This window comes from Diabrotica virgifera, chromosome 2 (genome assembly GCF_917563875.1).
Source record: "Diabrotica virgifera virgifera chromosome 2, PGI_DIABVI_V3a".
NCBI classification, from domain to species: Eukaryota; Metazoa; Arthropoda; class Insecta; order Coleoptera; family Chrysomelidae; genus Diabrotica; species Diabrotica virgifera.
The window spans coordinates 145,589,551-145,602,179 of record NC_065444.1 but is presented as its reverse complement, the minus strand read 5'-3'; the positions used below and the strand labels follow the sequence as shown (position 1 = coordinate 145,602,179).

Below are 12,629 nucleotides of genomic sequence, written 5' to 3'. Positions count from 1 at the left end.
CGTGCAGAGGTTTGCCCATCCAGGTGCGCATTTTTTCGTCCTTAGTAAGGTGGTTTATGCGCATTTCTGGTTCCATCAGTTTAATCGGTGTTGTCATCTACTGCGCAAATAGCGCGGTGTCGAGTAGATGTCTCAGCCTGCATCTGAAAATAAGTCCTTAAATTAGCAATATGTTTATCTAATTGCTCACCTATATCCATAAGTTCTCTTCCTCCTAAATACCGTGGTATTGTCGTTGGTTCTACTGCACTTTTAGGGTGGTGTTTTTGTGCTTTTGTGAGGTGTGTTCGTACTTTTCGCTGAAGATTTTCTATATCCGTTTTTGTCCACTTAACAATACCTAATGAATAGCTAAGCGTGGAACAAGAGTAGGTGTTTAGTGTCTTAAACAAATTTTTACTGTTAAGCTGTGAACGAAGCTGCTTTTTTACCCTTCGTATAAACTTAGTAGTTATCTCAGTTTTCATTTGCTTATGGTCAATTTTCCGCGCCTGCTTCACTCCAAGATATTTGTACATATCGTTTTCGCCCATGGCCTCGATGTTCTGGCCATTTTGCATATCGAATCCACCGGGCTGTACCTTTCCTCTGACTATATTCAAAACACGGCAGTTGTCTAGACCGAACTGCATACTAATATCATTAGATAATGTTTCTACAGTTTTTAGCGTCTGTTCTAGGTGTTCTCGAGTGGAAGCCATTAATTTCAAATCATCCATATACAACAGATGATTGAGCTTCGCTACCACAGTATTATTGGTTTTAATGCTAAAGCCTGAGTCAGTGGAGTTTAATAACTGGGAAAGGGGGTTCAAAGCTAAACAGAACCACAATGGACTCAATGAGTCTCCTTTAAACAGGCCCCGGTTGATTATTATTATTATTATATATTTAATTTTCTTAATGTTGTGTTTTAATCCATACTGATCACAGGTCTGTTTTATTTTGTTCATTAAATATTGAAGGTCTTCTCCGCAATTAGGAAGCACTAAGGTATCGTCGGAATATCTAAGTAAATCTTAAACATCCTTTAATATTATCAGCAACAATAAAAGATAATAATAATTTTATAAAACAAGGGTTTTCACGTATTCTGTACCATTTGGTCAGACGGTGCTAACTGCATATTTAGTCATTTTGTGTTTATTGTGCATAATCAAAACAACATTTGTTCTCGTTTAGTCAGAGGCTGCTAAGTGCACGACGAATAAAATTTGAGTGACAAAGTTGGTTATTCAATGATAAGTGACATTTTTTTGTTTAGGCGTGATCAGATTATCATAAGTATTCTTGTCACACAATGATCATTTTACATTTTTCATTACTTATGGTCAAATAGTGATAAGTGTTAGTAAAAGTCACTTTTTCAGAAGTCACAAATAGGTATTTTTGTCTCAATAGATTGAAAGCATTTGAAATGTGGACATATCGAAGAATGCTGAGAATCTCCTGGACAGACAGAATAACCAATAAAAAGTACTAAGAAGAATAGATAACAACAGGGCGATACTGGATTCCATCAAAATAAGAAAACTACAATACCTGGGTCACATAACACGTGGTGACAGATATGAATTTTTAAAATTAATAATGCAGGGAAAGATTCGAGGAAGGCGCAGCATAGATAGAAGAAAAATGTCCTGGTGTGTATGCAGCTTAACTGAACTCTTTCGGGCTGTAGTGTCAAAAGTTAGAATAGCAGTGATGATTACCAACCTTCATCGCGGAAGAAGACATAAAGAAAAAGAAGGAATTCCACAAAAAAGTCAAATAATTCCAGTATAGGAAGATAAAAAGTGATATCCTTTAACAATAATCATTTGTAAAATAAGAAAATCTACGGTTTCATTTTGATTTAAATCTGTCTCCCTCCAACCCCCGATAGTACTATTTCTAGGTCTACCTGTTGTCAAGGAGGCTCTGAGGAAGACAAATTTACACCATCACGACCGTAGTTTCTCGATATAAATTAAAACAATTTATATCGCAATATGGTTAGAACGCCCTCCAACGGGGAATAAGTGAAATGAATTTCGACTCGATTCAAGTTCTGTGTTTAACCCAGGTATGACACTACCACCAAGACGCTTGTACACCTGGGTCTCCCCGGAAACGTAATACGGAATCAAATTGACTACATAATGGTGAACAAGAGATTCCGTAATGGATGCCTATCGGTTAAGGGTTACCCCGGTGCTGACTTATCATCAGATCATGTTCCTGTTGTTGGTAAATTTAGGTTTAGATTCAAGAAGGTTGCAGAAAAGAACAGCAACAAAAAGTGCGATATGAAAATACAAAAGAGACAGTCGCACAGATTCTTTCAGAGAAGCTAATTAATATGGAGCAAACATATAATGCCGAAGAATCACTCCAAAATATATGTGAAACCTTTGACAGCATCAGAGATGAACATCTAATAGAAAAGAAAGAGATGAGAAAAAGTTGGATGAACGACAATATACTACAACTTATGGAAGAAAGAAGAAAATCAAAAAACAACAAAATAATGTACAACACGATTCAGAGACAAATAAGAACTGAAATAAGAAAGGCCAAAGAAAATTGGTTAAAATCACAGTGTGAAGAGATAGAGTCGTTAGAGCAAAAACATGATACGTTTAACATGCATAAAAAGGTGAAATAAGCAGCTGGTCTTCAGAAATTCAACACAGCTAACAAATTGCGAGACCAACAGGAAAATATCATCACAGACAGAAATCAAGAAATCTGCATATGGACAAAATACATATAGGAACTCTTTGATGATACTAGATCCGAACAACCTCCATCCTACATATGTGATGACCACTTACCAATCACATCAGGTGAAGTGGAAAGAGCAATATCACAACTAAAAGATGGCAAAGCTCCTGGACCTGACAATGCATATGCTGAACTCATAAAACTATTTGACACCGACGGTACTCGAACGCCTAACCAAAATATTTAACGACATATATTTAAGCGGAGTAATACCAAAAGCATGGTTGAAGTCGACGTTTGTTGCTTTACCAACGAAAACAAAGTCCGTATCCTGCAGGTGATTTCCGAACCTTCAGCTTAATGAGCCATATTTTAAAACTATTTCTAAAAATTATACATCAAAGGATATAGACTGCGAAGAAAAAATCAGCCGAACACAGTTTGGTTTTCGAAATGCAGTGGGTACAAGAGAGGCTATATTTAGTATACAAGTGCTATTTCAACGATGTAGAGACGTGAATTGCGATATTTATGCATGTTTCATTGATTACCATAAAGCGTTCGATACAGTAAAGCACGACAAGCTGATGGAGATATTAACCAATATTGGAATAAACACCTGTGATTTAAGGATTATCAGAAATCTGTACTGGAATCAAACATCATCTATCCGGACAGAGGCAGGAGAATCCGACGATATCAAAATCAAACGTGGGGTCCGCCAGGGGTGTATACTATCCCCACTGCTGTTTAACATCTACTCTGAGGAAATCTTTCAAGAAGCAGTGGATGATGTTGAAGCCGGAATTAGAATTAACGGAGAATGTATCAATAACATAAGATACGCAGACGACACTGTGGTATTCGCTGACAGCTCTGAAGCCCTACAGGAGTTAATGAGCAGAATCGCAGAAGTCAGTCAGAGATACGGACTTTCACTAAACACTAAGAAAACCAAATGTATGATGATCTCTAAGAATGAACAGCAATTTGGACGAATCAGTGTGAATGGTCAACAAATACAAAGAGTAAAAACATACACCTACCTTGGTACGAGCGTCAATGAAAATTGGGACCATTCTATAGAAATCAAATGTAGGATAGAGAAAGCAAGATCTGCATTTCAAAAAATGGCAAAGTTGTTCAAATGTCATTTGTCGATACCCATAAAAGTCAGATTACTACGGTGTTATATATTTCCTATACTGTTGTACGGAGTTGAGTCGTGGACTCTCACAGACGCCACCTGCAAGAAAATTGAGGTTTTTGAGATGTGGCTTTATCGTCGAATCCTGAAGATATCTTATACCGACCACATTACTAATGAGGGTGTTTTGCTGAGAATGAAAAAAGAAAAAGAGCTGTTAATCAAAATAAAAACAGCCAAAATCGAATACCTCGGTCACATCATGAGGAACAGTGAGAGATATGGACTGCTGCAACTGGTCTTGCAGGGAAAAGTAGAGGGAAAGCGAGGACCAGGAAGGCGAAGGATTTCCTGGCTGAAAAATCTACGAACGTGGTTCAACACAACCACTACAAATCTTTTCAGAGCAGCAGTGTGCAAAGTGCAGATTGCCATGATGGTCGCCAACATCCGAAACGGATAGGTACTACAAGAAAAAAAATGACAATACCAAAAGGCACCGTTAGGAAAACATTCCAATTTTCGGTTCAGAGAACCCGTATGAATCGAGTCTGTGTACTCTAATACAAAGTATGGCATTAGTAAAATAAGAAAATCTACGGTTTCGTTTTGATTTAAATCTGTCTCCCTCCATCCCCGATAGTACATACTATTTCTAGGTGTACCTGTTGTCAAGGAGGCTCTGAGGAAGACAAATTTACACCATCACGACCGTAGTTTCTCGATATGGGTCGTGATGGTGTAAATTTGTCTTCCTCATAGCCTCCTTGACAACAGGTAGACCTAGAAATAGTACTATCGGGGGATGGAGGGAGACAGATTTAAATCAAAACGAAACCGTAGATTTTCTTATTTTACTAATGCCATACTCTGTATTAGAGCACACAGACTAGATTCATACGGGTTCTCTGAACCGAAAATTGGAATGTTTTCCTAACGGTGCCTTTTGGTATTGTCATACCTGGGTTAACAGAGAACTTGAATCGAGTCTAAATTTATTTTAATAATCATTTGGTCAAAACATGATAATTTGCAATTTTTTCAAATTTCTCTTTTATTTTAAAACTCTTGTTCCGCTTTTTCGAGTCCGTAAATTAAATTATAACATCACATAGATTAATATATTTATATATTCTGAAAATTGCTAATTCATAGGTAAAACCTTAAACACAAACTCCCATAAACGGTTTTTTGTCTGTCCTATAAAATAGTAAACATGGACATAACATCATCTGATCAAATGGTACAGTTAGTGGCTTTAACCACCTACAGTGATGAGCGTGCTAATAACCGGCAAAATAACGTAAAAGATGGAAAACAATACGTTGTGAAATAAAAAGAGATGAAACTAGTAGAGATGTAAAATTATCGATAGGAACCTATAAATTTACATTACATTACATAGTTTCACACCTGTAAACGTATCGGAGGAGTTTTAAAAAATTCTCCTGTCGTAGACGTCTAAATGTGGGAAACTGCGTAATGTAAATTTATAGGTTCCTATCGATAATTTTACACCACCATAGGTAAAACCTTAAACACAAACTCCCATAAACGGTTTTTTGTCTGTCCTATAAACTAGTAAACATGGACATAACATCATCTGATCAAATGGTAGAGTTAGTGGCTTTAACCACCTTGTCGGAGGAATTTGGCAACTGTCACAGTGACAAGAGAATTTAAAAAAAAATCTCCTGTCGTAGACGCCTAAATGTGGGAAACTACGTAATGTAAATTTATAGGTTCCTATGGATAATTTTACACCTCTAGTAGTTTCATCTCTTTTTGTGCCACAACGTATTATGTTTTCAATATTTTGCGTTATTCTGCCGGTTCGTAGCACACTGATCACTGTATACCTTGTAAGTATTAAACCACATTTGCTTTAACCTTAGTAAATATTTAACCTTTACCTTTGCTTAAGAGGATCGGTACGTATTTTCGGCTGCAATGCTATTCAAATGGGGATTCATTTTTTTCGAATCCTGAGAAAACTAATAAGTATTTTTGAAAAATTTAAACGCAGAATGAAAGATCACGTTATTAGCGAGGGCCGAAAGTCCCTGAGAACTTCTATAATGTTTATTTTAATAAGTTACAGGGGTGAAAAACTAAGAGAAAATTTAGTGTGATTTTTAATTTCAAATATATCATTTAAAATAAACTTTTTATTTATTATAAGGGACTTTCGGCCCTCGGTAATAATTTAGTCTTTCATTCTGCGTTTAAATTTTTCAAAAATATTTATTGGTTTTTTCAGGATTCGAAAAAAATAAACACAATGCCGTGGTAATATTTTCCAAATCTATCTTTGTCTTACAACGCACTCAGCCGAATATAATATTGTCAGCATATATTGTCAGTCAGACACTGACAATCAGTGACAATTTTAAATATTTGACATTGCATCGGGAATATGTTGAGTTATTGATTAAATATTATTGAAATACAGTGTATTTGATAAATAATTGATTTAAGACGTGAACTTAATAAAAAGTTATTTATTGTGTATTATTTGTGGAAGATCCAAGCAGAGAATACATCAGGATAATATATTCTGTGATCCAAGTATTTTGTTGTTAAAGATGTTCAAAATTGTAAGCGTTCCATAACAATATATTATTAAAAAATCACTTTAACATTTTTCCTCTTTTCTCGATTGAGTATTAGTCTTTGTTCATCATCATCATCATTTGGCTCTACAACTCTATGTGAGTCTTGGCCGCGTTTACTGTTTCCCTCCAATGTTGTCGCTATGTCCATAGATCGCTGGCTACTGCGTCCTTCCATCTCTTTCTTGGGCGACCAACTGACCTTTTTCCATCGGGCCTTTCCCAGAATGTGGCGTTTAGAAGTCTTTCGTCACTTGATCTTAGTACGTGACCCGCCCATCGTATTCTGTTTGATTTAATGTAGCGTACTATGTTTTCATCTCCGTATATTGTCTGGAGTTCATCATTGTGTCTTCTTCTCCATTCTCCTGTTGTGTCTTCTCTGCAAGGCCCATAGATAGTCCGCAGTATCTTTCTTTCAAGTACCAGTAATTTTGTTGTTTCCCGCTGATTCAGAGTCCAGGTTTCGCTTCCATACGTTATTGTGGGACGAATTATTGTCTTATATACTCTTATTTTTGCTGATCTTGAGAGTATTTTTGATTTAAGTAGGGTCCTTTAGGCAGGCCGCACATCAAAGAAACATAAAACGTGAAACATTAAACGTGAAACATGAAACAAATAGATTGTAAAAAAAGTAACCGTTTCATGTGATAAGCTAATCGATAAAACAAAAATAAAATTTGTATTGGCTGTGAGTTTCGACGGTAGCGCTATCTCGCGGTTTGAAACTTATACTTTTCTGATAAAATTTATGTATGTGAAATATACAAAACGAGAAAAATAGATACTTATCTAGAAAGACACAAATTATGAACTGAAATATTATTGTAACCTGATTACTAAACGAATACACAGAATTAATAGTAAAATTAATTATGTTTTTTTATTTTATTCATTATAATTTTAATATTTAATATATAAGTTCTTGCGACTGGATGACTGCTTACGCAAGAGACCATTGAGAAAAAGAATAAGTTTATATGAATTATTTAACATTTTAAAGGTTACTTCTGTTAATTTGTTTGAATTCTATCAAAATGGATATTAAACATTATACTGGATTCAAGTCTTATCTTATTTCCCAGCATGATATCCAATTTCAATCAGCAACACCAAAAAACGAAAGGATTTAGTTGATGCAGGACATGTACGCAATGTTTCCGAATATAATAACTGCATCCAGTACTGTTATATTCAATATTTTTACATGAATCAATACAACAGCTGCAATATCTTGTTTTCTTTTTTGAAAAATCCATATTATCCGCCATTTCAGTTTATGAAGTTTATCAAATGCACAAAACAAAACTGCCAACTGCTACTAACACAGCGTTGCCACATTTTATTTAGAAAATCTACTGTAAGTTTAGCTTACTAAAATCTACTTATCAAAAATTAAAATATACTATAAAACTTGTATTAATATATTTGTATATAATTTAGGACTTTTTATAATAAAAATAACAGCTGACTAACTAGAAATTTTTTTTATTTAGCTAATGCCTAGATAACTAATGGGCACTGGCATGGTGATGGTACAGTGGATTTTACCAATCAGGTAGCTAGTGTTATGTGTAGTGTGTGTGTGTGTTGAGTAAGTGTCTTGTTACTTTGCAAAGTCGAAGTCATTGTCTTTGCAGAGACGTTATTTGTATCCGAACGTCTGCGGTCCCTCCGGTGGGTACCGATCCCACAAGGATAGAAACTATTTTCATTTATTAATTTATAATAAACGAAAAATTCTCTACCCTGGTGAGATTCGAACTCACGACCATTCGGACCTTTCGATCCAAAGGTAGGCGCTCTTACCACTGAGCCACAGAGGGAGTTTAACTAGAAATTAATATGACTGTTTGTAAACAAAAACCAACCTTTTTTATATCGTAACTGGGGAACAAAATGACCAACTATAATTAATTTTTATCAGTTTCATATTTAATATTTGTATATAATATTTTGTCATCCACTGATTTTAACATCTGCATGTCTGGATCACATTCTTCAAACAATTATTTCGCATTTTACATTAGAAACACGCAAACACAACATTTGTTGTTTTGCAAAGTTACATTTATTATAATTAGGCCCGGTCTTTTCACCTCCGAATAAATATGTATTAGGAAGTTTATCCAACAGATTACATGTAAATCTGTCAAATAAACCTCCGAATAACTTTTATTCGGAGGTGAAAAGACCGGACCTTAGATATTTTAGTTTTCTATCGTTAGCTTTTAACAGGCTCACCGAATGCCAGAACTCTTCAATAACACCTGAAATAGGTACTGATTGCACTGCTACTTGAAATCTCCAAGTTTGTTACACCAGAATCCAGTTTCATTTCTGTTTAATATTCATCATCTACGTCCTGAATCTTATTTTCGGTAATGACATTGGGAAATTGTAACAAAATGTCTAAAAATTAATTTAGAAATGGGGTAAATACTATTAAAAAGCAAATTTTATTTTAGTCATAAGAAAATGTTGAAATATACCAAAAATCTACTAAAAAATATTGCCTACTAGAATTTTTTAAAAAATATCAAAAATCTACCAAAAAAGTAGAAATCTACTAAATGTGGCAACGCTGCACTAACAGCGCTGGAGAAAACCGTCAAATCCCCTCTCCTCTCCCCATAGCGCGCCATTTAAATTTATCAGATAAATGCACAAAACTGCCACTAACAGCGCTGGCGAAAGCTGTCAAATCCCCTCTACCCATCGGCTCATGGCCAATAGTCGGCAATGGATAGTGACGTGGTCGTTGCTGTCGGCGCCGCTCTTTAATTGCTTTTTAATATCAAGGAAACGTGAAACATGAAACAAAAATAAATCGTGAAGAACGAAACCGTTTCATGTTATAATATAGTGTAGGAAACAAAGGTTGAACTTCGCAAATAAGTCCGGTTATATTTTTTTTTCAGTATATCAAGGGGTGCTTTTAATGAGACTAACTTTTTCTTAAGAGATTTCGATCCGGAACACCCACTTTCATCCCTTTAAAGGGGGTAGTTTGTCGTTTTTGCGAAACGTAGCCCTTCCTGTACGTATTTCAAAAAATTCATTAATAGAAATATGAAGAGGACTATATTTCCTACAATTTATTCCGCGACAGCATATATCTGTCACACACCGTTTAGCGTATGTGGCGCCCCAAAGTTGGCAAATTTTTAAAAAAGATGTTTTAAAAAAAAGTTATTTTTCCCTAACCGTAATGGGAATCAAGAAGCAACCTAGCGGCAATTAATCACAAATAAATGTCTGATTTTTTGGTATAGGTTTCATTTAAGGGCAATTGTCCATTTTTTAATTACAGGGTGTTAAATTTTAAAAAGCTCCTTTTTATATATACCATCTGAACCGCTTATGCTAGCGTAAAAAAACTTTAAGCGATTACCCATGTACAAGTATTATTTACAAATTTGTATAATTCACCCCCATATTTTCCCCGGAACCACCCAAAAAAAAGGAAAATGAATAAAAGAAATATGCAAAAATTGACTCTGGGCCACCATTGTGGCTTTAAGGCGCAAATAAAGTTAAATATATATAGGTCATAATATGTAGCAGACCGTGTGTTCTTTTATTTGTCATAAGTATATTATTAATAAAATGAATAGGTGACGAAAAAAAAAACAAAAACTGGAGCCCGCCAAAGCATTTCTGAGGTTTGCGGCGCCACTGAGCCGTAACTATTGCTTATACGAAAAAAATGCATAGGAACTTATTTGTAGAGCAAATAGTGGATTTTAATTCTGTATAAGCGTTGTTTAAAAAAATATATAGGTAGTGAGAAAATCGTAAAAACATACTCGCCAAACTTAGTTTCAGGAATAGGGGTAGTTTCCGCAGGGATTTTGCAATAACCATAATATATAAATGTATATATAAATATTATTTTTATAAAAAACCCTACTAATGGAGTAGGATTTTTCCCTACCCCCTTAAAAAAAGTTAGTCTCATAATAAGCACCCCTTGATATACCAAAAAAAAAATAATACCGGACTTGTCTCGAGTTTGCCAAGTTTAATCTCTGTTTCCTACACTAATATACTAATCAAAGAAACAAAAATAAAATTTGTATAGTAAATAATGGAAAGTGATGATGACGAGGTCGTTGCTGTTGTGGCAACTCTTTTATTACTGTCCAAAAATCATAACCATAGTACATAATATTTGGTTGCAAACGAATTAAATAATCATCTTGCTAAATTCTTATCATTTTATAGAATGAGTATTCAAACATTTACATTGTTTTATTGTGGGTCCTGGTTTAAAAAAACGATATTTTCTTGTTATTGTCTATTCGAGTACCACTTCAGGTTATAATTATTCTACAACTCTTCGTTCTGCTCCACCACAGAATCCAATACAATATTAAATTCTTGGTCGCATTCATTTTACGCATGTAAATAATTAGTTAAAACAATGAAACTGATATCGAAAAATAGAACAGGTCATATTTCATGAAACACGTTTCAAGAAGATAAAAATGTTTCATGGACACGAATCACACTCGTTTCATAGATATGCGGACGTCTATTTGTTTAGCAGTGTTTTATTTCCATGAAACGTGTTTCACGTTTCATGTTTCTTTGGTGTGCGCCTTCGGAAGATAAAAATGTTTTACACGCATGAATCACACTCATTTCATTGGTATGCGGACTTCTATTTGTTTAGCATTGTTTTATTTTCATGAAACGTGTTTCAAGTTTTATGTTTCATGTTTTACGTTTCATGCTTCTTTGATGTGCGGCCTGCCTAACGAGTAATATGCCCTGTTTCCTGCAATAAGCCACGTCCTTTTCATAGTTATTTTCAGATGTTATGATCGCTCCCAAGTACTTAAATTCTTTGACGACTTCAAAATTGTATTCATTAATTGTTACGTTTTGTCTAACCCTTGGTCTTGGGTTCTTCGTAACCACTATATACTTGGTCTTGTCCTCGTTGACCTTAAGACCAACTTCCTTGGCTCCGTTCTCGAATAGGGTGAAAACTTCTTTTGCATCTCTGGTGGATTGTGCAATTGTGTCCACGTCATCCGCAAAGGCTAATAGTATTTTTGATCCTTGGGCGGTAAATCCGTTTGTCAGTTGTGGCTTAGCTTTCCTTACTGCATGTTCCAGTGCGAAGTTAAACAGCAGGGGGGGCGAGAGGATCTCCTTGTCTAAGTCCGGTGTCAATGAGGAATTCCTCCGACGTGTTGCTGCCAACTCTGATTCGTGCGGAAGCGTTCTCCGTGCTCACCTTTGCTAATCGTACCAGTTTTCCAGGTACTCCCATTTCTACCATAGTCTCCCACAATGCTTCTCTGCTAACAGAATCGTAAGCTTGTTTGAAGTCCACGAAGATTTGGTGTACATCGCGGTTGAATTCCCAGTTTTTTTTCAACACCTGTCGTAGGACGAAGATCTGGTCTATTCGCGGTGTGCAAGTACTTGGAAAGGGAAACGAGAAACGACACTGCGCGAGTCGCGGAGAAATATTGCAACTATCTTAAATAATTCATATTGTCAATTGAAATTGTCAAATTGACGTATATTTCATACCTTCTGTCAATGAAGCAGAAAAATTATATATTGCTCCACAATATTGATATGATATGCAATTATTATATAAAGGTAAATTTAATTAATTGTATTTTGCTTGCAGTACTGCATTTTAATAACTACAGTCGGAAAAATGAAAGAATACCCATGAACGATCACATCAATTGCTTATTTTGTATTTGTTGTCATTTTCTATAAATGACAAACGTTCGTTATGGAAAAAGACAGCAAATACAAAATAAGTGATTAATGTGATCGTTCATGGGTATTCTTTTATTTTTCCGACTGTAATTTTATTTACTACATTACATACAATTGTTGATGATTTCATAACATAACCTGAATCTTATTTTTTCTTCTTATTATTTTTTTGGACTATGGCCTTGACAATTATCCAGTAACCAGGACTAATATAATTGGCCAATATAATTAAAAGTGCGAATAATAGTACAGAGCGTAGAAATAGGGGTCGCTTTGCCGAACTTGCACGGTCCCAATAGTCGATCTTCCCGGTCTGAATCCGCTTTGGTAGTCGCCTATTATTTCCTCTGCGTATGGAGTTAATCTTCTAAACAGTATTATGGATATAATCTTGTATGTTGTATTAATTA

The 12,629-nt window shown here is 35.2% G+C and overlaps 1 protein-coding gene across 5 annotated transcripts in view; it reads left to right on the top strand.

The window, feature by feature from the left end:
• LOC126879652 (thioredoxin domain-containing protein 11) overlaps nucleotides 1-12,629 on the top strand; it is a 216,469-nt gene that overhangs the window by 186,521 nt on the left and 17,319 nt on the right. The gene's annotated exons all lie outside the window — the stretch shown is intronic.